General features: G+C 39.0%; 1 protein-coding gene across 3 annotated transcripts in view; it reads left to right on the forward strand.

The window, feature by feature from the left end:
- The window catches only part of LOC115216172, a 54,368-nt gene that overhangs the window by 7,777 nt on the left and 24,204 nt on the right, over nt 1–22,387 (forward strand). For 2 of the 3 annotated variants that reach the window (XM_036506469.1, XM_036506468.1), the window contains exon 1: nt 11,601–11,747. The exons of the other annotated variant lie outside the window; for it this stretch is intronic. The gene's annotated coding sequence lies outside the window, so the exon portion shown is untranslated. Of the gene's footprint in view, nt 1–11,600; nt 11,748–22,387 lie in introns of those variants that run through there. 3 annotated transcript variants of the gene reach the window in all.

Genomic DNA, 22,387 nt, shown 5'->3' on the forward strand with positions numbered 1-22,387 from the left:
TCAATAAAACCAAGAGAAAAAAATGTTTTATAAACACATTCTACCAGTATACGAAGTTTAAAAGTGTTTAGTTACGTGGAAATTATTTTTAAAAACTGCCGTCAAACCGAAAAGATCCAAATTCTGATTGAAACAAGTAAAAGGTGAAAAAAAACAAAAAAAAAACTGAAAAATATAACCATGGGGCTTTTGTCCTACACTCGGAATTTATATCCAGCTTCATTTTGAAGGCAGTTGGACTCATGTAAATATGTAGTAAGTGAAACCAAATCTATTCATGTCTTCCAATTTATTCTCGTCAGACTGAGGTCTAAAATTTAATGTTTGTACACATTAAAAGTCCCTGTTGCACACAATTGTTCATAGTTGTAAAAGTCTTTAAAATAAATTGTTTTATTAGAACATAAGAAAGTACTGACTTCTGATTCTTTCTGCACACAGTTGACTTTCTTCATTATGACATTCGTGAAGGAAACTAATGTTTGTGCCATTTGAATTTATCAGGGTTATTTGAATCTTTGCATATTGATTTACAGGGGAGGCGCAATGGTCCAGTGGTTAGGGAAGCGGACTTGCAGTCGTAGGATCGCGGTTTCGATTCTCAGAGCGGGCGTTGTGAGTGTTCATTGAGCGAAAACACCTAAAGCTCCACGAGGTTCTGGCAGGGGCTGGTGGCGAATTCTGCAGTACTCTTTGACCACAACTTTCTCTCACTCTTTCTTACTTTCTGTTTCTGTTGTACCAGTATTTCAAACTACATTAAGGGTACACGTGTCTGTGGAGTGCTAAGTCACTTGCACTTTAATTTCACGAGCAGGCTTTTCCGTTGATCGGAGTGCCACGACGATTGATTTACAGGGGTTTTAATAACTTTCTGTACCGCGTCATGTTACTGACTATCGTCTTTTTTGCTAAACCCCTTTTCCATTATGCTTTGTTATTGTGTTTACATAAACTTCCCCATGTTTCCGTAATAGTGTATGTACACACACACTGGGCGGGGGGGACATCCAAGACTTTCAACGAAGCCACAAAAGCGACTGTTATTGTATACAAACTTACGCCTCTTAATCGAAGAGACTGATATAGAGCGACTCCATTTGAAATGATAGAATCGACTTTCCCTAATATCACAACCGAGTCAATGTATTGTGTTTGCTCATCCCATTGTAGCGGTACTTAGTGTCACTAGCGTAGCTAGAGGGAGTGGTCCGCACCGGGCGGCACCACTTTTGGGTCTGCTGTAGGCAATATGGATTTTTTTTTTGTTGCGGCCCGAGGGCGGCAAACATTCTAGCTACGCTAGTGCTTAGTGTAGTAGTGAGGCACAAATAATGGTTTCTCCTACCCCCGTGATGGAATCGGCGACAGTCCCTCCAAGCGTCAGGTCACGGGAAACCAGCAAGACCACACAGTTGTATCCAAGAGTACGCTCTACCCAGCCTATGACCAGAAAGGACTTAATACCCCATGATCACTTCCAACACACGTCTGTAGCTCGCAATACACCCCTGTTATTTCGATAATGAGGAAAAGGCCATAACATACCAGGTAATTTAGGTCTGCATTTTGGCCAAACACATTTCAGATGCATTCATACGATCAGGAAGTTTCAATCAAAATTTACAACGCAGTTTCCCACCAAAATACGATCACAAATGGAAACGAGCAGCACGGAAGTTCCAGAGAAGAAAGACAAACGCAGAAGATTCTTTGTCAGCCATGTCACTTGACCATGGGATAGAAAGAATCTTTTCATCTACCTATCTACCACAAGTATAGAACTTTCTCACCCCTTAACACGAAGTTAAAATGATCTCGCCTCTAACCAAACATGTATATTAATAACACCTCTGGTATATAGCATTACAGCTTTCGTCAAGCAGCGCTTGTAATGTTATTTTATTAATAAACGTGATTCATTGAAAACTAAATGCTTGATTTCATATGGGGAAATATCAGGCTGCATGAACAGATATTCACCAAATACTTAACCAAGCCACATCATTAAAAAAGAAAAAAAGGCCATAAAGCAGTCGTCTCCTATTCAAAATGAAAAACGGTTGTCACTGTATAAACATATCCAGCAGTTAGATATATGGCGTAAGCAAACTGCTTTTGTATTGGTGAAAATGTAAACAATAGCAATAAAAAATGAATGATTGACTGACTTATCGACCAAACTTATAAGCCAAACCTTTCCATCATTTTTCTGTTTATTTAATTGTATCTCGATGCTTTGTTTAAACTTGATATTTCTGGCCTGGATTTATCCATTCTACCTATTACGTGGGCTAGAAGAGATGATGTTGTTGTTTTTATGCTTTTATTTTCAAAGTTAGGGGATTTCAGAGGAGAATTGAAAGAAAATCAAGAACCGGCAGCGAACAAAATGTAGAATTTTGTTGTGTGGGGCATTCGTGGAGCATATGCAAGTGTGCGTATGTTTGTGTATGTGTAAACCGAAAAATTACAACGGCATTTTTCCCTCACTATACGTTACTGACAAACTCCACGGTGGAGCCTTAGCCATCAGCTGGACCATTGCAACATGTTACGCAACTAAATTCCTTTTCTCCTCACCATCCACCCTGTTATACGATCACTGCAGTACACCACCCTCCACAATTCCCGTTTCTTACAGTCCAGCTTGCAACTGATCGCATCTGTCCACTCTTCTTCACTTCCCACCTCTCTCTTCCAAAAAAGGACAATAGTCTGTGTGACCTGGTCGGAAGTACTCTTGCTCCGAATTAAACTCAATTTGAAACCTTCACTTGCTTCATCACTCGATGTTACCCGTAGATCAACTACTACACACTTCTATGCGGCTCCAAATGCACATTTAATATATTTCACCACTTTTCCCTGCACTGTTTCCAGCCTTGAAAAAAAACTAGCACTCCGTCGGTTACGACGATGAGTACTCCAATTGATCCGATCAATGGAACAGCCTGCTCGTGAAATTAGGAGAATTAAAACTTGCAAGTGGCCTGACCACTCCACAGACACGTGTACCCTTAACGTAGTTCTCAATGTGATCCAGCATAACACATAATGTGACAAGGCTGGTCCTTTGAATTACAGGCACAACTTTGCTCAGGGACACTAAGCATCTTATTCTAGGATACCACCTTATGATCGTGCGCTAAATAGCCCTAACCACAAAGCTACACGTCTTCGTTTCCAACTTTATATTAAGTGTAACATTTCGTCTCGGCAACTTATGGAACCTCATTTCTACACCACCTCTTCATGTTTCACTAGTTTGGCTCCAGTACCCTCACTCTCTCTCTTCTCTCATTCGTCAGAACTCTGCTTTCTTCCTTCTTGGGATCTTTTCGGGTTGAACGGCAGTTTTTAACATAATTTCTAAGTAACTAAAAAATTTTAAACTTCGTATACTGATAGAATGTGTTTATAAAACATCTTTTTCTCTTGGCTTTATTGAGAAAATTCTATAGTTTGTAAGATATTTGTTGTTTTTTTTTCTTCAATTTCAACCAATCAGTGACGTCTATTGAGTTAAAAAGCATTCTGTGTCGTATGAATATGTCCCTCATTTGAGATTGGGTTTATTTACATTTGTGAAGAAAAAAAGATACCCTTCCGCCACCCCTGATCCTAACCCTAAAAGAGAGTGAAATGCAATAGATCGATTCTAGGGTCAATTTCATGACACCGCTAGAAAAAATTGCCGTTCAAACCGAAAAGATCCCCTTCTTGTTTTATTTTTTTGTGTGTCCCATTTATAAGTTTTCCTATCCTAAGACTGCTGATCGCGGCTTGGTCTCTACAACGTTTTATAAATGTGCACATTCGTTTAGTTGCTTAATGTTCTGTGGACAGATATAGTTGCCACTACGGCTGTGTATATCTGATCGTTATTATCTTTTTGTGCGTTGAACTCACCACAACGCTAACTATTCTCTTTTTTAAAACATTTGAAACAACGCTCAGTTATCGTCCTATTATTGTTTATTGTCTCCTACTCGTTTCTTTCCCCCCTCCTCTCTTTCATATTCCAACCCTCTCAACACCGCATGTACCCTCGTTGTTTATTGACAACAGCCGGAAGAACACCTTTATCTTTAATCGTTGTTGAATAACAAGAGCTCAAAGCATTATACTTTACATTTTTCAAAGTATTCTGTTTAGCATTATTGGAATGGTTTAGTCTGCCTTCACGTTCTGAGTTCGACTTTGCCTTTCATCCTTTCAGGGTCGATAAAATAAGTACCAGTTGAGCACTTGGGTCAATATAATCGACTTACCCTCTCCCCCCAAATTTCAGGCCTTGTGCCTATAGTAGAAAGAATTATTGGAATGGTTTCTTTTTCTCTAGAAATCTCATGCAAATAAATTTTTCAGAACTTTTGGTAGATGAAATATGATAGAAGTGTGTAGTTTCTGCTCTTTTGCCTGCTGCCACCTATATAGATGGCTGTGATGATTAATTTAAAGGAATCATACAACATGTTAATACTTTTAAGTTTAGCTATAGAATTCAGAGCCAGATAAACTTAAAAGTGAATACACTGCACTGCTAACAAGATAAGACTTGTAAACCTCTAATATACTTGGTATTACATCATAGTTGCAACCGAAATACAATGTCCTTGCCAGCAATTAATATCTAAATAGTTTTGTTAGAATTGTTTCAGAGGTGAAGTATTGATGGTTTTATTTGGGTTTATAGGTGAGCTTGTAGTTGACTTTGCATCAAGATAGTTTATGAATTCCAGTTTCTGGTTGAAATTTCAGTGTCTTTTGTTTAGTTAAAATGCGTGGATTACATCAATGGGAGACAAAATGTTTTGTAGAAATGCTTATGGATGTTTGATTTACAAATCAGTGATCCGAATACGTTGAATTCACTGTTGCCGTGAAAGATAGAAGTTATTCTCCTGTGACATACGCTACATCAACCAGCATATTTTGTGCCTGAACCTGCCTAGACGTGTTAAGAGTGAATATCCAAACAATCGTGCCAGATATCGCTGTACTCTAAACCCTAACCCTAAATTTTAGCCTTTCGTTCTTTTTTTCTTAATTGTTAAATTAATTTAATTGTTACGTGTGTGTCTAAAATTATTCGCTATGTTTTTGTTTTGAGATACACGTGTCTTCTTTAAACTATTTTCCATTGCTTAAGAAAAAAAAACCGAAAGGCTAAAACGAAAGCAATGGAAAATAATTCAAACAATTAACAAACAAAATAATTCTATAATTTTATACACATGCTTTCCGTATGTAAACATAACAGTGACAGGATGTTGTCTCAGTTTTAGACACAGCAAATGATTTTAGCTCAATAGAGGCCATTGATTGGTTAAAATTCAAAAAATTAAACTACGTTAAACTTACAAATTACAATTTTCTCAAGAAAGCCAAGAGAAAAAAATGTTTTATTTTGACACATTCTACCAGTATACGAAGTTTAAAAGTGTTTTTAGTTAACTAGAAATTGTGTTGAAAACTGCTGTTCAAAAGGAAAAGATCCACTATAGAATTTTCTCAATAAAGCCAAGAGAAAAAGATATTTTATAAACACATTTTACCAGTATACAAAGTTTAAAAGTGTTTAGTTACATGGAAATTATTTTCAAAAACTGCCAGGATCTTTTTGGTTTGAACAGCAGTTTTTAAAAATAATTTCCATGTAACTAAACACTTTTAAACTTCATATACTGGTAGAATGTGTTTATAAAACATCTTTTTCTCTTCACTTTATTGAGAAAATTCTAGTTTGTAAGATATTTGTTGCTTTTTTTTTTTCAATTTCTGCAATTTCAACCAATCAATGACCGTCTATTGGGGTGAAAACATTCTGTGCCATATGAAAATGTCCCTCGTTTAAGAAACAGATTGGGTTTATTTACATTTCTGAAGAAAAAAAAATACCCTTCCTCCACCCCCAATCCTAACCCTAAAATAGATTGAAATGCAATAGATCGATACTAGGGTCATAATTATGTGTGACAATTTCATATGACACCGCTAGAAAAAACTGCCATTCAAACCAAAAAGATCCAACTGCCGTTCAAACCGAAAAGATCCGAAATCACTTGTTAAGGATTGTTGCTGCTAAATATGGAAACTTGATATGCTGTGGCCTTTTATGAATACTAATCTAAGGATTTCGAGTGCTGAGTACTGCGACATACTCAAAATTTTCCCACAATTCCATTCCCTATCACAAAAACCTTTTAGTGCAGAGTTGTATATTTTTCTGTTGATCCATTTTTATTTCGATTTATTTTATGACGGGCACTGTTGCCTGGGATTTTTTATAAGTATTTATTCATGAAAATACTGATGAATAATGCTGCTTTTTCCCCCCTTGTTTTACAGGAACTCACATGAGTTGTTGTTCCTATAGTCCAGAATTAGGATTATATTGGTCTCGATTTGGCAACTTATTTTAGTTTTAGGAGGAAGAAAGAGTGAATGAGTGAGAGAATTTCTAAGAGCTGTTGAAATATCACTGATGATTCGTCTGAATGCTCGTTGGGGGTTCAACAGAAACCATATAGGTTTGCATGGAATGTAACCATTATATCTACACTATTAACAAGTTTAGATTCAATCTGAATGCTTCTGCAAGCTTCTTTTCATTGTTTTATGGATTTGCACTCGGAATTTACTTGTGTCACTCTTAAAACTCTTCGCTTTCTTCGATTTTATTTTGTTCAACCCAAATAACTCACCAAATTTCCATTGTTATTTTGCCCCAGCTTAGTTATAGTACAGGTGTAAATACAAGACATTTCTTACAGAATATTCCTTCTTTCCTAATCTCTCTTTCCCTCTCTTTCTTCCATCAACCAATGCGAACTATCTACATGTACGTACATACAAATATACATACAAACATACCTGTAAATATTGGGGCACTGTGATATGTAACGCACTGCCTAAATACCAATCTTGAGAAATTAGGCTTCTCAAAATCAAAAAGGAGAAAGCTAATTCGAAGGCCACAGATCCAATCCATCACTGGAAGTGTAAAAATCTGTAAAACTTTCCCAAAGTTTATCATTTAAATATATGTGAGCATGTCTAGATATGTAGCTATATGCATAAGAATACATAAAGTAAAACATACAAATTTGCACATATACATACATACATAAAAAAATACCCTGTTGCTGATGTTTAAATTCCAATGAAGGAGCCTTGGATCTAGGTTAGCAACCAGCTCTTTCTCTATTGGCAAGAAATCTTGAAATAAAACTGAACAATCACATATATACATACATATATATATACATGCCAGACAGAAAAATATGGCAGTCAGAACTCTCCTCTTTCAACAATACAGTATCCCACAATGCATTTGCAGTACCAGTGCTGATTTCAACATTCAGAATACTTGACTGGTCTGTAGAAGAAATCCACTCCATAGACGTTAAAACCCACCTTAGAAATAGTTATATCGACAGGCTCTACCTAAAAAGAGATAAAGGCGCTACAGGCTTGAGATCAGCAGAGACAGCTTTCCAATGCCGCACAGTCTCTCTCGGATATTACTTGGTACACAATAACAGCAAAAGTAAATATATTAATTGTTGTTGAAAAGTGAAGCAAACAATGTCTTACGTCGGCAGCGACCTCTCTAAAAGCACTCTCTTCCTGATGATTTCCTATAAAGAAGGGACAACTGGCACCAACGACTTCAGTGATTTAAGTGAGGAAGATGAGAAGATTTTAGATGAGTTGCAGGAAGTAATGAGTAAAGAAATAAGAAAAAGATTGCCAGCACCAAAAGACATCAACAGAAGGAAACTGCTAGAAATGACCAGGAAAGTAGATTCTGTTATCAGGACAGATACTAAAAGTATAGAAGACACTAACTTATTCATTTATGTAGGGGGTGCGGGGTGGGGTAGTAGGGAAAGATTAAAAATGGGAAAATGTGGAAAATGAGACTACTAAATAAAGTGAAGACTTTAAGGCAAGATCTGAATAGAATAGAAGCTTAGAAAACAAACCAGTTTGGAAACACAAGATTCAAATCTTTCCTTGAGAAAAGATATTTAGTCAAAGAGAAAGGATTTGGGACAGTAATAGAAGAGTTGAAACTGTGTATCTTAGCAGTAGCAAGCAAGCTCTCCAGATATCAGAAAAGAATAGATCAGTATCAACAGAACGGATTATTTGAGACAGACCAGCTAGAAAGAAAAATCTAACAATGGTATGGATAGATTATAGAAAAGCCTATGGTAGGATCCCACACTCATGGGTAAGTGAATGTTTGAGTATAGCTGTAGCATGAAGAAATGGGAAGTAGATCTATACTCAGGTGACACACTCTTAGGGAAAGTTAATATCAAAAGAGGAATTTTCCAAGGGGACTCATTGTCCCCTTTAATATTTGTTCCTCCCACCCCCCCAAATTAAGTATTAAGGAAAGCAAAGGCAGGGTATCAGTTTGGAAATAGTAAGGGAAAAATTAACCATTTGCTCTACATGGATGACCTGAAGCTTTTTAGTAAGAATGAAAAAGAGATAGATTCCTTTATACAGACAGTAAGATTCTTCAGCAAAGATATAGGCATAGAATTTGGCATAGATAAGTGTGCAATATTAGTCATGAGAAGGGGAGAGGTAGTCAACAGCAAAGACATCCAATTATCAGATGACCAGACATTAAAATCATTGAAAGAAGGAGAGAGTTATAAATATCTAGGAGCATTAGAAGCTGACAGGCTCTACATATGAAAAGTTAAAATTTTTTATGATTTGGAAAAAGGAAATGATGAGGTAAATCATTGATAGAAAGGTTTATGTGAAAAATGAGAAATAGCTTGAAAGTCTTGTACATACTATCTGCATTTTCTCAAATGATGTAGGTATGGAATTTGAAATAGAAAAGTGTGCAATATTGAAAATGAAACATGGAAGATTTGAAAGAAGTCAAGGAGAGTCAGAAAATTATTGCATTCAAAGTTGAATTCCAAAAATTCTATTAAAGCAATAAATTCAAGAGCAGTACCCTTAATCAGATATGGAATTGAAATAATAGACTGGATCAGAAACGATATTGTTGACGATGAATGGAGCCTACCATCCGAAAGCTGATATCAATTAGTTGTACTTGAGGAGAGATTAGGGTAAAGAGGTTTAATAGCAGTAGAAGTATGTGTACAGATAGAAAGAAAAAGTCTAGTAGAGTATTTACAGAGCAGCACAAGAATCTACTAAAGACAGTTAATAAAGAACAGGTGATGAAGCGTGTAATAGGAGAAAAGGACAAGAATGAAATACAAAGAAATCAAAATACAAGAATGAAATACAGACAGATCGAAGAAAAATCTCTGCATGTCCAATTTTGGAGAGTCATTGAAGACGTATGTGGAACATAATCCTGGGATTGATTAAAAAAGGGGCAATTAAAAAACAGAAAGCCTAATTGTAGCAGCCCCAAATCAAGAGATAAAAAATCAGCAAATTGAGTAAAAATATATATGGAGTGAATGTATCAGAAAAATGTAGAGTCTGTGGAACTTGGAACGAGACAGTGGCACACATTGTGACAGAATGCCCCCAGTTGGTACTGGAAGAATATAAGAAATGGAGGCATGACCAGGTGGTAAAAGTTTTACACAAGGAACTTTGCCAGAAATAGAATGAAATAGGGATTTTTATTTCTTTATTGCCCGCAGGGAGCTAAACAGAGGGGACAAACAAGGACAGACAAAGGGATTAAGTTGATTACATTGACCCAAGTATGCAACTGGTACTTAATTTATCGACCCCGAAAGGATGAAAAGCAAAGTCGACCTTGGTGGGATTTGAACTCAGAACATAACGGCAGGGGATTTGAAGCTGGAAACACATGGTGCAATCATTGAGTCAAAAGAGTACTGGGGAACTTTTGGGGGATTCCAGAACATCTCTTTCTTGTGTGCTCTTATTATTTATTGCTCTTGCACATTTGCTACAAACAAATTCTTCATTCTCTGTAACCTTCCTCTGATCCAGCGCACCTCTTCCTTATCCATAGTCTGTGCTGCTTACACCATGTACAATTTCTAAACCTGCCATCTTGTCTACACATAGAAAAGGACCATTTCCTCATCACTCTTCATCAGTCATACTATTCTCACTCAGTTCCACTTACCTCCACATCCATCTTTTCTGTTCCTCATATTCACCTTGTACACTGATCCCATTTTCTCTTTCTCACTGTCACTCTTTCATTCTTTCTTTCTGTCTGTCTGTCTGTCCAGAGGGGCAAGTCAGACTATTCACCTCCTCAGGAAGTCACCAGCTCCCATCCCCTCTATCCTAGTTTCTTATCACTCAATTCTATATGCATTTCATGGATCTTATCTTGCGGGTATTTTTGACCTCACTAAAGTGGGTGCAACCCTGTAAATTGGTTGGCATTATGAAGGGCTTCAGCTGTATAAACTATGTCAAAGCAGACAATGGAACTTGTCGCAGCACTCTGGCGCCTCTCTTCATACCAAACCACCCAACCCATGCCAGCTTGGAAAAAGGAACGTTAAATAAAAATGATGATGATGATAATGAGGAGGAGGAAGAGGAGAATTCATACGAACATGACTACTTCATTGACAGTGTTTAAATTGCAAAGAAAGAGCGATGTAGGGCAGTGAGCTGACAGAATCATTTGAACGCCAGACAAAATACATATTTATGTGCTGAGTTCAAATACCTCCAAAGTTCACTTTGCCTGTCATCTTTTCAGGGTTGATAAAATAAGTACCAGTCACGCACTGGGGTCGATCTAATCGATTTAACCCTTCCCCCGAAATTGCTGGCCTTGTGCCAAAATTTGAAACCAATGAGTCATATTTCTAGGCTAGAAACCGACTCCAGTGGGTGAGGGGGTTAAAACATGAAACATCAAACATACACACACATATATACGGATATATATGTATGCATGTACACACATAGGATGGTGCAAAAGTAGGCTAACACGTGTATATTATATACAATGTAAGACTAATTTTGCATCACCCTGTATGTGTACATACATATATATATATATATATATATATATATATATATATATGTGTGTGTGTGTGTGTGTGTGTGTGTGTGTGTGTGTGTGTAAACATACATTGAAAGAGAAAGAGAAATTAATATACTTCAAATATTTGCTTAGTCAATACGTTCACACTCCAAACTACGGTGTGTATTTGAACTGGTTTGTGACAATTCAAACATTCAAGTCCTGGCTAGTTGCATGCACAAACAAAATCAACTGGCAATCAAGCAATACGCATGAATAAAACAATTACACAAGTTTTTTTTTTTTTCTTGGGACTGTTTTAATGCTTTTCCTTAAATTATAGATGTGCTATACATACATACATAAACACATACATACATATACACACATATATGATTATATATATATTAACATATATACAAACACACATACACACATATATAATGTAAAGAGAGAGATAGAGAGGCGACAGGGAGAAAGAGAGAGAAAGCTAGAGAAGGAGTGGAGAGGAAGATAAACATAAATGCACGTGCACACACATACACCTATTCACGCACACACATACACCTATGCACGCACACACAAACACCACACACACACACACACACACACACACACCTATGCACGCACACACAAACACCACACACACATGCACACACACACACACAAATATATAGCTAGCTGCAGGATTTGCTCAAAACCATTTCAAAATCTTTACCAGCCTGACACCATCATTGAGATTTCTGATTTCTTCTATGTAAGTTGGATATTTTCTCAAACTTTCATTATGTCTACAGGTGTAGATTATGTGTGCATCTACATATGAATGTATACATGCATGTATGGGTGTGTGTGTGCTTGTGTAAAACATGTTCAAATGCAGGAAATATTTATATATGTAGAATATGTTTACACGCTTAGAAATGTAGAATGTGTATATATGTTTGTATAATAATAATAATATGTGCCTGGCGTGCCCTTATCAGATGGGTAATCATGATGGGTATACTGGCCTTTGTATATTTTACCCCAGTGTCACTTTGATAGCATGCACTGCTCTCTCGCTCAATAATGATAGTATAAAAGACAGGCTACAGCAAATTTTCTGCTCAATACCACAGATTTTGCTTGTCAGTTGAGCTTAACCAGTTGAGCATGTCACTTATTGGCTGACGATATGTGCATCTCTGATCACTAGCAGAAGTAGTGAGGGAGCATCATAGCCATGTGTTAAGAGGAATTCTTTGGGGTTTGGATAATTCACCTTTGGAAACATTGGTGTTTCATTCAACATTCTTAAACAACCCTATTCAGAGACCTTTTGAGTGGGATGGGCTACTCAACCTGGAGAAAATTCTAACTGGGTCCCATCTGCAAGGTGATGCTCTGAATATCTTGATAGGAGATCACAATGTCGCTCACATATGGTTGTGATGTGTGTGCCTGGTATACCCTTATCAGACAGGTAGTCATGATGGGTATACTGGGCTTTGTATATTTTACCCCAGTGTCACTTTGATGGCATGACTCCTCTCTCACTCAATAATAACTAGAAAAGCACTTGGAGAGAGCAGACCTCTGCCAAGCAGCTCATTTCAACCCATATACACGCATGCTGAAAATTGCTCAATTTCCCAAAACAACGCCAGCAAAAACATAACCTCCTCCCATACTAATCTCAACCATCGTAATCATCAACACTGTCTCTGATTTCACCACACTCACTGTCAAAACTATGATCACTACAATCAGTTTCTTTACACAGTTGAAAATCCATTCTCCAATACTCATGGAGCTGAGATTGTTGCAGATTTTTGATTTTTCTAATTTCAGAGTGCTTTATTAAAAACAAAAAAAATTGCATCTACAAAACAGAACAGTTTGAGGATAGAAACCAGGTCTAAATACAATAGCTTATAGACATACTCTGAGTGTAGTTCTATATAAACCTTAAATAATTTTTTTTATACTTAAGACCATCAGAAATGTTAAGATATCAGCCTCTACCCATGTTGTCATGCTTTGATTAAAATGTTACGGCATAGATTAGATTACTTAGATAAGTTTTGACCGAAGTTGACACAGGCCATGTCTTATTTAATAGCACCACCTGGAAGTGATACACAGTCAACTCTGGGGAACCATAGCCCATTCAAGCAGACGAATTTTAAAGATGGGCAATGTTGATGGAATATTTTCCACATCATACAGATGATATAGAGCTCACAGCGGTGGTGGAGGGAGCAAAGCCTGAGCTTTTTGAGTCGATCCCAACAGTCAAGGCTTGTTATGTCATCCTCTGCAGACCTCTGCCAAGCAGCTCATTTTAAGATAGCTACACGAGTAAAATTACTAATAGAGAAACGAAAATAAACTTTGGAAACAGCATCGCTACCATAGGTTACGTGGAAATGATGAACGTGTTTTCAAGTGAGATAATCAAGAACGTAACATTGTAATACTTCATGTGAAGTAAATATAACAAATGAAAAATCCTTCAAGAATCCATAAAAATTCCCAGATCACTACCGAAATTTCATCATCTCTTCCTGGTGTCATTACCAACTTTTCCTGCAAGTTTCATCAAATACTGTTCACAGCTTTTTGAGTTATTTTGCACACAAACGGACAAACCAACACTGATAAAAACATAACCTCCTTCCTTGGTGGAGGTAATAGTAGTAGTAGTAGTAGTAGTAATAATAATAATAATAATAATATGAAGTAACAGAGAACTGGTATCAGCAACTACCAAGTAAAGTTATGCAGGAGGATGGTAAAGTAACGATACTCTGGGACTATGATTTCCATACAGATTGTATAATTGAACACCATTGGCCGGATATTGTGATATTGAGTAAAAGAGACAAATACTGTCAGATCATTGATGTAGGCATACCAAATGACATGAATGTTTTGAGTAAAGAGATTGAAAAATATCACCAAGTACTCTGAATTGAAAGTGGAAATGGCAAGACTGTATGGAATGCGAGAGGGTAATGTAAAAGTGATACCAGTGGTAATCGGAGCGCTGGGCTCAATTGCATTGACACTTCAAGACTTTTTAGGACAACTGGAAATCCCATGCAAGACTGATGTCTTGCAAAAAGCAGCCTTATTGGGCACAGCACACATCTTAAGGAAAGTATTATCTGTCTGAGGTCCTTGTGACTTGACAGATGACTAAAGACTGGTGCATTTTTAGCTACACTGTATTATGAAGGAATAATAATAATAATATAGCCCTAATGCCCCTTACAAATGAACTTAACAGAACAGGGTATGGATATAAAATTGATGACAAGAAAATAAGTCATCTATTTTATATGGATGACTTAAAACTCCATGGCCTTGATGATAATAAGCTTGAAGGACAACTACATACTGTGAAAGCATTCACTGATGACACTGAGATGAAATTTGGTCTTGATAAATGTGCCAAGGCCACTTTCCAGAAAGGGAAACTGAAGACCTCAAATTCAGTGGAGTTGGATGTTGACACAGTCATAAAAGAACTCGAGCAGGAACAAACTTACAAATACTTCGGAATAGATGAGGGCTCTGGCATTCAACATGCAAGTATGAAAGAGAAGATCAGGAAGGAGTGTTACAGGAGAGTTCAAGCAGTCCTAAAATCAGAGTTAAATGCACGTAACAAGGTGTTAGCTATAAATTTCTTAGCAGTTCCTGTTGTTATTTACAGTTTCAATGTGTTGAACTGGAATATGAATGAAATAAGGAAGATTGACAGGAAAACCCGTAAGCTGCTGACTTACGATGAGATGCACCACCCAAAGGTAGACGCAGATCGTCTTTACCTACCCAGAGCTGAAGGAGGTCGAGGCTTGATCCAATTTGAAATCTCCTACAAAACCACCACAAATGAACTGGCAAAATAACTTGAAACATCTAACGACTGGATGCTAAAGCTCATTGAAAACCATGAAAGACTTAAGAAGCTACATTCTGTTATGAAGGAGAGCAAAAAATATTTTCAAGTGAGTTTATGCATAATACCCAGGTTGAAGAACATGAGAGAAGTGCAGCAACTGCAGTTGCAAAGAAGGTTAAATCAATAGCAAAGCTAAATGCGCTTGAACAATTGGCTGATAGGTGGGAACAAAAACCCCTGCATGGCAAATATGTGGCCCGTAGCAAACAAGTTGATGTAGACCAGAAGCCTGCCCATTAGTGGCTATGGAGCTCAGGGCTTAAGGAAGATAGTGAAAACTTTATTTTGGCTGCCCAAGATCAGAGCTTATTGACCCGGAACTATCAAGTCAATGTGATGAAAAATAGTGTAGACCCAAAGTGCTAATACTGCAATGATGGGATAGAAACAGTGGACCACCTAATCTCTGGATGTAAGGTTTAAGCACCTGTAGAGCACAAATCAAGACATGACAGAGTTGGCCAATATCTACATTGGATAATGTGTCAGCATTATAAAATCAAAACTGCTGACAAATGGTACAAGCAGCTGTAACTGAGGTAGAAAATGTAACTGTTCTTTGGGACTTCCCAGTATGTATAGATCAGACAATCAAGGCAAATAAACCAGATATTGTTCTGAAAGACAAAAGCAATGAAGTCTGTTTATTGATTTGACATGAGCATACCCTGTGACCATAATATCTCAGCAAAAGAATTTGATAAGCTCAGAAAATATAAAGATCTGCTAATCAAAAAGATGAGGCATCTCAAAACGGTTACAATACTAGTGATTCTAGCACTTGGAAAGATAAAAAAAAGAACTGAAAATTATTTAAGAATGATCCCTACCTTACCATCCATGCTGGAAGTGCAAAAGATTGTCTTAACTGGTAACTGGTCACACGGATTGAAAAGAGCATTGTCTCAGTAAATTCTCTTTCCTTTTCCCCACTTTATTTTATTTGTTTACCTTTCTATTTTCTCCTTTTTCTCTATCACATGGCTCTGTAAATGAACAATGTGATGTGTTTGTTTTAATGGTCTACCAATATATACAGTACATTTCTCTGCCCTAGGTGTCAAGAAGACACTTGGCAAGAAATGGAAACAATTGAAAGATGATGCTAATGAAAATGATGATGATGATAATAATAATAATAATAAGAAGAAGAAGAAGGCTGGTTCAAGAAATAACCTATACATTATTATGTTTTTCTTTACTTTTTGTTTAATTATTACTTTTAAAGTTTAAGTATGTTTGGTGTGTAGTTAAAAACCTACTGTTAGGAAGAAGAAATTATCTGAATATAATTTTGGATGGTACTACACGAATTTAGAACACTGCTCTCTAGTTTTGCAAAGGAAGATGTAATAAATCAAAAAGAAAATCCTAATGAAAAAAAGAATCGATTTTGGTCAGGTGAATGTTTAAAGTAGGCTGGACAGTTTGGTGCACCTTAACTGTGGAAGAATACGTGACTGTCAGTCAGTTCTGGGAGTCAATGTGTGACATGAAGCAGTCTGCTGCCAGGAGCCGATGACAGGTGGTCGATGTCAGGCAGTTCATGTAGAACAGTTGACACAGTAGTTGGTGCCGAGGTACAGTTGATAAATTGGTTCAATGTGATGGTGGATGTCAGTCGGTTAATGTGAACAGTGACGTCTTTGCTGCGAGGAGGACAATTTTGAACTGGCTGCGAAAATGGTCGGTGTGAAGTTGGCAACGTAAAGAATGTGGAGTGGGAAGTTGGTCACCAGACTAACGTGAATCGTAAGTAACAGAGCCCAGTCGAAAAAGATAGAAAATAAATCATTTGACCGGTGAATAAAAGAAGAGCTCATCAAAAGAAGTTTATTCTACACATTTTAGAAGTAATAACGGAAATGATGTTTCCTGGGGTTAAACAACAGTAACAATCGTCCTCTCCAGAACAACCACATTATGCTGGCAAAGAGTTTTTATTTTAAACAACTGTTACTGAATATCTCTCATCGAGAGAGTTAGAAATAACAATGCTTCTATTTTATTAGATCAGTGCTGTGTGTCACTTTGAAAACTACATATTTTCAAATGGTGAATTCAGCAACGCCACCTAGCCAAGCAACTACTCTGTGTTGATAAAGAGCAATAACTCAGAAACCAGTCCTCAGATGTTGTTTTGTGCTTGATGGGAGTGCTGGACTTCCTGTTCAAAAACTTAAGGACACAGATATTGTGTCGTCTAGCCAGCTGGAAATGTTTCTTGGGGATAAACAACAGGACAGCCACATTATGTTGGCAAATTATCTTTACCATACATTTTTATTCACCTCTTAAATTGAAGTTCTTTTATTTTGTTTGTTATTGTGAATTCTTCTGATTGCTATAACTACTACTTCTTCTCTAAGCAAGTTGGCTTGCCGTACTGGTCTGCAGTTTTCTTTGCTGCTGACTAAACTGTTGGAACCCCGTTGGCAATATCAGGAGGGTGCAGTGTGCAACAATACTATATTTGAGTACATGAAAGTACTATTATAATGATACACAAATATATATATCAGTGTCATCCTGTTATTATTCCATCCCCAGAATTCACTACAATATTCTCTCTCTCTCCTATTTATATTATGTTCTTCTCGAACCCCGAAGTTTCTAGATGTTCAGTAATTTCTGTTGCAGAAAATTCCCTACGTATTAACTTAAAACCTGTTGTTCCTTCGTCGTTATTCCTTTCCCCAAACATACCCTAAATTCCCTACGAAATTTTTTCTCTCTCTCTTATTTATATTACGTTCTTCTCGAACCCCGAAGTTCCTAGATGTTCAGTAATTTCTGTCGCAGAAAATTCCCTACGTATTAACTTAAAACCTGTTGTTCCTTCGTCGTTATTCCTTTCCCCAAAGATACCCTAAATTCCCTACGAAATATTTTCTCTCTCTCTTATTTATATTACGTTCTTCTCGAACCCCGAAGTTCCTAGATGTTCAGTAATTTCTGTTGCAGAAAATTCCCTACGTATTAACTTAAAACCTGTTGTTCCTTCGTCGTTATTCCTTTCCCCAAAGATACCCTAAATTCCCTACGAAATATTTTCTCTCTCTCTTATTTATATTACGTTCTTCTCGAACCCCGAAGTTCCTAGATGTTCAGTAATTTCTGTTGCAGAAAATTCCCTACGTATTAACTTAAAACCTGTGGTTCCTTCGTCGTTATTCCTTTCCCCAAAGATACCCTAAATTCCCTACGAAATATTTTCTCTCTCTCTTATTTATATTACGTTCTTCTCGAACCCCGAAGTTCCTAGATGTTCAGTAATTTCTGTTGCAGAAAATTCCCTACGTGTTAACTTAAAACCTGTTGTTCCTTCGTCGTTATTCTTTCCCCAAAGATACCCTAAATTCCCTACGAAATATTTTCTCTCTCTCTTATTTATATTACGTTCTTCTCGAACCCCGAAGTTCCTAGATGTTCAGTAATTTCTGTTGCAGAAAATTCCCTACGTATAACTTAAAACCTGTGGTTCCTTCGTCGTTATTCCTTTCCCCAAAGATACCCTAAATTCCTACGAAATTTTTTCTCTCTCTCTTATTTATATACGTTCTTCTCGAACCCCGAAGTTCCTAGATGTTCAGTAATTTCTGTTGCAGAAAATTCCCTACGTATTAAATTAAAACCTGTTGTTCCTTCGAGGTGACCCCGCCCTCCCACCCATCCACCAGAACCGGAAGTTTCTGTTTTCTATCTTTCTTGACCCCCCCCGCACCCCTATGTAGGGTTTATTGTGATCATATAGCGCAAAAACTGTGAAATTTATGCAGGTTGTAGTCTAGAGTCTCAGTATGATATCTGGCAAATGCAAGCTTTCTTTACAGGTACATAACACTGCTGTCCCTCATCCCCGGGTCTCAGAGGCCCACACCTCCCACACCCTCAGGGTGGGCACCCTCAACGTTGGCACATTGAAAGGTAGGTCTGGCGAGATAGTCGAGATGCTTGAACGGAGACGTGTTGATGTATGTTGTATGCAAGAAATAAGGTGGAGAGGAGGATCTGCTAGGGTCCTCACAGGCAAGGAACACAGGTACAAGATTTTCTGGGCAGGGAACACTGACGGGGTTGGTGGCGTGGGTATACTTATCGCTGAGAAATGGATAGATAGAGTAATTGAGGTAATCAGAGTAAGTGACAGAATACTTAAGATTAGAATAGTGCTTCATAATAGATTAGCAACCATTATATCGGCCTATGCCCCTCAGCCAGGGCTACCCGATGGACAGAAAGACAGTTTCTATGACACCCTACTGCAGACCACCTCATCGACGAACGACAGGGACCTTCTCTTTGTGGCTGGTGATTTCAATGGGCATGTTGGACGACATGCTGGGGGCTTCCATGGCGTACATGGAGGCTACGGTTATGGTTCCCGCAACGAGGAGGGAACCAGGCTGCTGGAGTTCTGCGATGCGAATAGTCTTATCGTCTGCAACACTAACTTCAGGAAACCAACAAGCCACCTGGTCACCTACCGATCGGGCCGGCATACTAGCCAAATCGACTACATCCTTGCCAGAAAAAGGGAAAGATGGCTGCTTATAAATGCCAAAACCTTCCCAGGCGAAGAATGCACCCCACAACATAGACTGGTAGTTAGTGACTTTAGGATCAGGACTAAGAGGGCGACTAGAAGACGACCAACATGGAGAAGAAGGGTCTGGAAGCTTAAAGCCCCTGCGAATGGACAGAGATTTAGAGATATGTTACTTGAAGCCTTTGACGAAGTGGAAGGGGGTATAGCTACACATGGGGTAGAAGACAACTGGACGTTTCTGAGGGACAACCTGCTGAAAGCCGCTGACCAGATCTGTGGCTGGTGCAAAGTCCCCTTAAGACCCAAAATAACGTGGTGGTGGAACAATATTGTTGACAGGGCTATTAGACAAAAGAAACAGGCTTGGAAGGCCTGGAAGAACGGTGGTAGCAGGGAAGGGTATCAGACTGCCAGAAGGGAAGCTAGGAGACAGGTCTATCTAGCCAGAGGGGAAGCAGATAAGAGAAAATTTGCCAATGTCCTGCGCCGTGAGGATGAAAGACTTGAGGTATTTCGTGTTGCAAGACAGTGTGTGAGAGAGAATCGTGATGTGGTAGGAGAGAAATGTGTTCGCATGGAGGATGGTTCACTTGCGCTAAATGAGGATGCAAAGAGAGAAGCTTGGAGACGCCACTATGAAAGGTTACTGAATGAGGAAAATGAATGGGATAAAGAGAGTCTGCCGAATGTTGACCCTACAGAGGGACCAGCTATCCGAGTTGATAGTTCCGTGGTAGCTAAGGCAATTAGAAGCATGAAGACAGGGAAAGCCCCAGGCCCATCAGGAATTACTGCAGAGATGCTCAAAATATCTGGCAGTGTCGGCTATAACCTAGTCACCCGTATAGTCAACCAGGTGATACACGAAGGAGTCATACCCAATGACTGGTGCAGCAGCATACTAGTCAACTGCTACAAAGGTAAAGGTGATGCCCTAGATACAAATAATTACAGAGGTATCAAGCTGTTGGATCAAGTAATGAAGGTTACAGAGAGGGTCATAGCCCAACTAATTAGAGAGAGAGTTAGTTTAGATGAGATGCAGTTTGGGTTCGTGCCAGGGAAAAGTACCACTGATGCTATATTCCTGGTAAGGCAGCTGCAGGAGAAATACCTAGCCAAAGATAAGCCCCTGTACCTGGCTTTCGTTGACATGGAGAAAGCTTTTGATAGGGTCCCCCGATCCCTTATCTGGTGGTCAATGAGGAAACTAGGGATAGATGAATGGCTGGTGAGGACTGTGCAAGCCATGTACAGAGATGCCGTAAGTAAGGTTAGGGTTGGCAACATGTACACAGAAGAATTCAAAGTAGAGGTTGGGGTCCACCAGGGTTCAGTACTCAGCCCCCTCCTATTTATCATAGTACTCCAGGCAATTACGGAGGAATTCAAGACAGGCTGTCCCTGGGAGCTCCTCTACGCTGACGACCTTGCTCTTATTGCTGAGTCACTATCAGAACTGGAGGAGAAGTTCCAGGTGTGGAAGGAGGGTTTAGAATCAAGGGGCCTTAGAGTCAACCTAGCTAAAACCAAAGTACTAATAAGTAGAAAGGTAGACAATCCACAAATATCTTCAGGAAGATGGCCCTGCTCGATCTGTAGAAAAGGTGTAGGTAGAAACTCTATAAGATGTACCCAGTGTAAGCTATGGACACATAAGAGGTGCAGCAATGTCAAAGGTAGGCTAACTGGGAAGATAGTTTTTGTATGTGGCAGATGCTCGGGAGCATTAACCTCCGAAAATCTGCAGAAAACAACTTCCGTCACTTTCCAGGGGGAAAAACTAGAAGTAGTTGATAGCTTCCGTTATCTAGGTGACCAAGTCAGTAGTGGGGGTGGGTGCGCTGAAAGTGTAACTGCTAGAATAAGAATAGCCTGGGCAAAGTTTAGGGAGCTCTTACCTCTGCTGGTGACTAAAGGCCTCTCGCTCAGAGTAAAAGGCAGACTGTATGATGCGTGTGTACGAACAGCCATGCTACATGGCAGCAAAACATGGGCCGTGACTGCTGAGGACATGCGTAAGCTCGTGAGGAATGAAGCCAGTATGCTCCGATGGATGTGTAATGTCAGTGTACATACTCGACAGAGCGTTAGCACCTTGAGAGAAATGTTGTACCTAAGAAGCATCAGTTGTGGTATGCAAGAGAGACGATTGCGCTGGTATGGTCATGTGGCGAGAATGGATGAAGATAGGTGTGTGAGAAAGTGCCAATCCCTAGCAGTTGAGGGAACCCATGGAAGAGGTAGACCCAGGAAAACCTGGGACGAGGTGGTGAAGCACGACCTTCGAACTTTAGGCCTCACTGAGGAAATGACCAGAGACCGAGACCTTTGGAAATATTCTGTACGTGAGAAGACCAGGCAGGACAAGTGAGCCCAGCCCACTTATGAATGCCTTTCCTCCCTTGGACACAAAGACCGGTTGAGGCAAGCGAAGTCGATATAGAACCTCATCCGACGACAGACACCCATGCCAACCCCCCATGCTTGCGAAGACATGTTGGGGCAAGCGAAATCGAAATCGAAACCGAATTGAACCAGCCAGGATCCCTGGCCTGGTGGTACGTAAAAAGCACTATCCGACTCGTGGCCGTGGCATGTAAAATACTCCATTGCGACCGTACGACAGGCACCCATGCCAACCCCCTTTGCTTGTGAAGACATGTTGGGGCAAGCGAGATCGAAATCGAATTGAACCAGCCAGGATCCCTGGTCTGGTGGTACGTAAAAAGCACTATCCGACTCGTGGCCGATGCCAGCACCGCCTCGACTGGCTTCCGTGCCGGTGGCACATAAAATACACCAATCTGACCGTGGCCGTTGCCAGCCCCGCCTGGCACCTGTGCAGGTGGCACGTAAAAAGCACCCACTACACTCACGGAGTGGTTGGCGTTAG

Source organism: Octopus sinensis, linkage group LG10 (genome assembly GCF_006345805.1).
Source record: "Octopus sinensis linkage group LG10, ASM634580v1, whole genome shotgun sequence".
In the NCBI taxonomy this organism is placed as follows: Eukaryota; Metazoa; Mollusca; class Cephalopoda; order Octopoda; family Octopodidae; genus Octopus; species Octopus sinensis.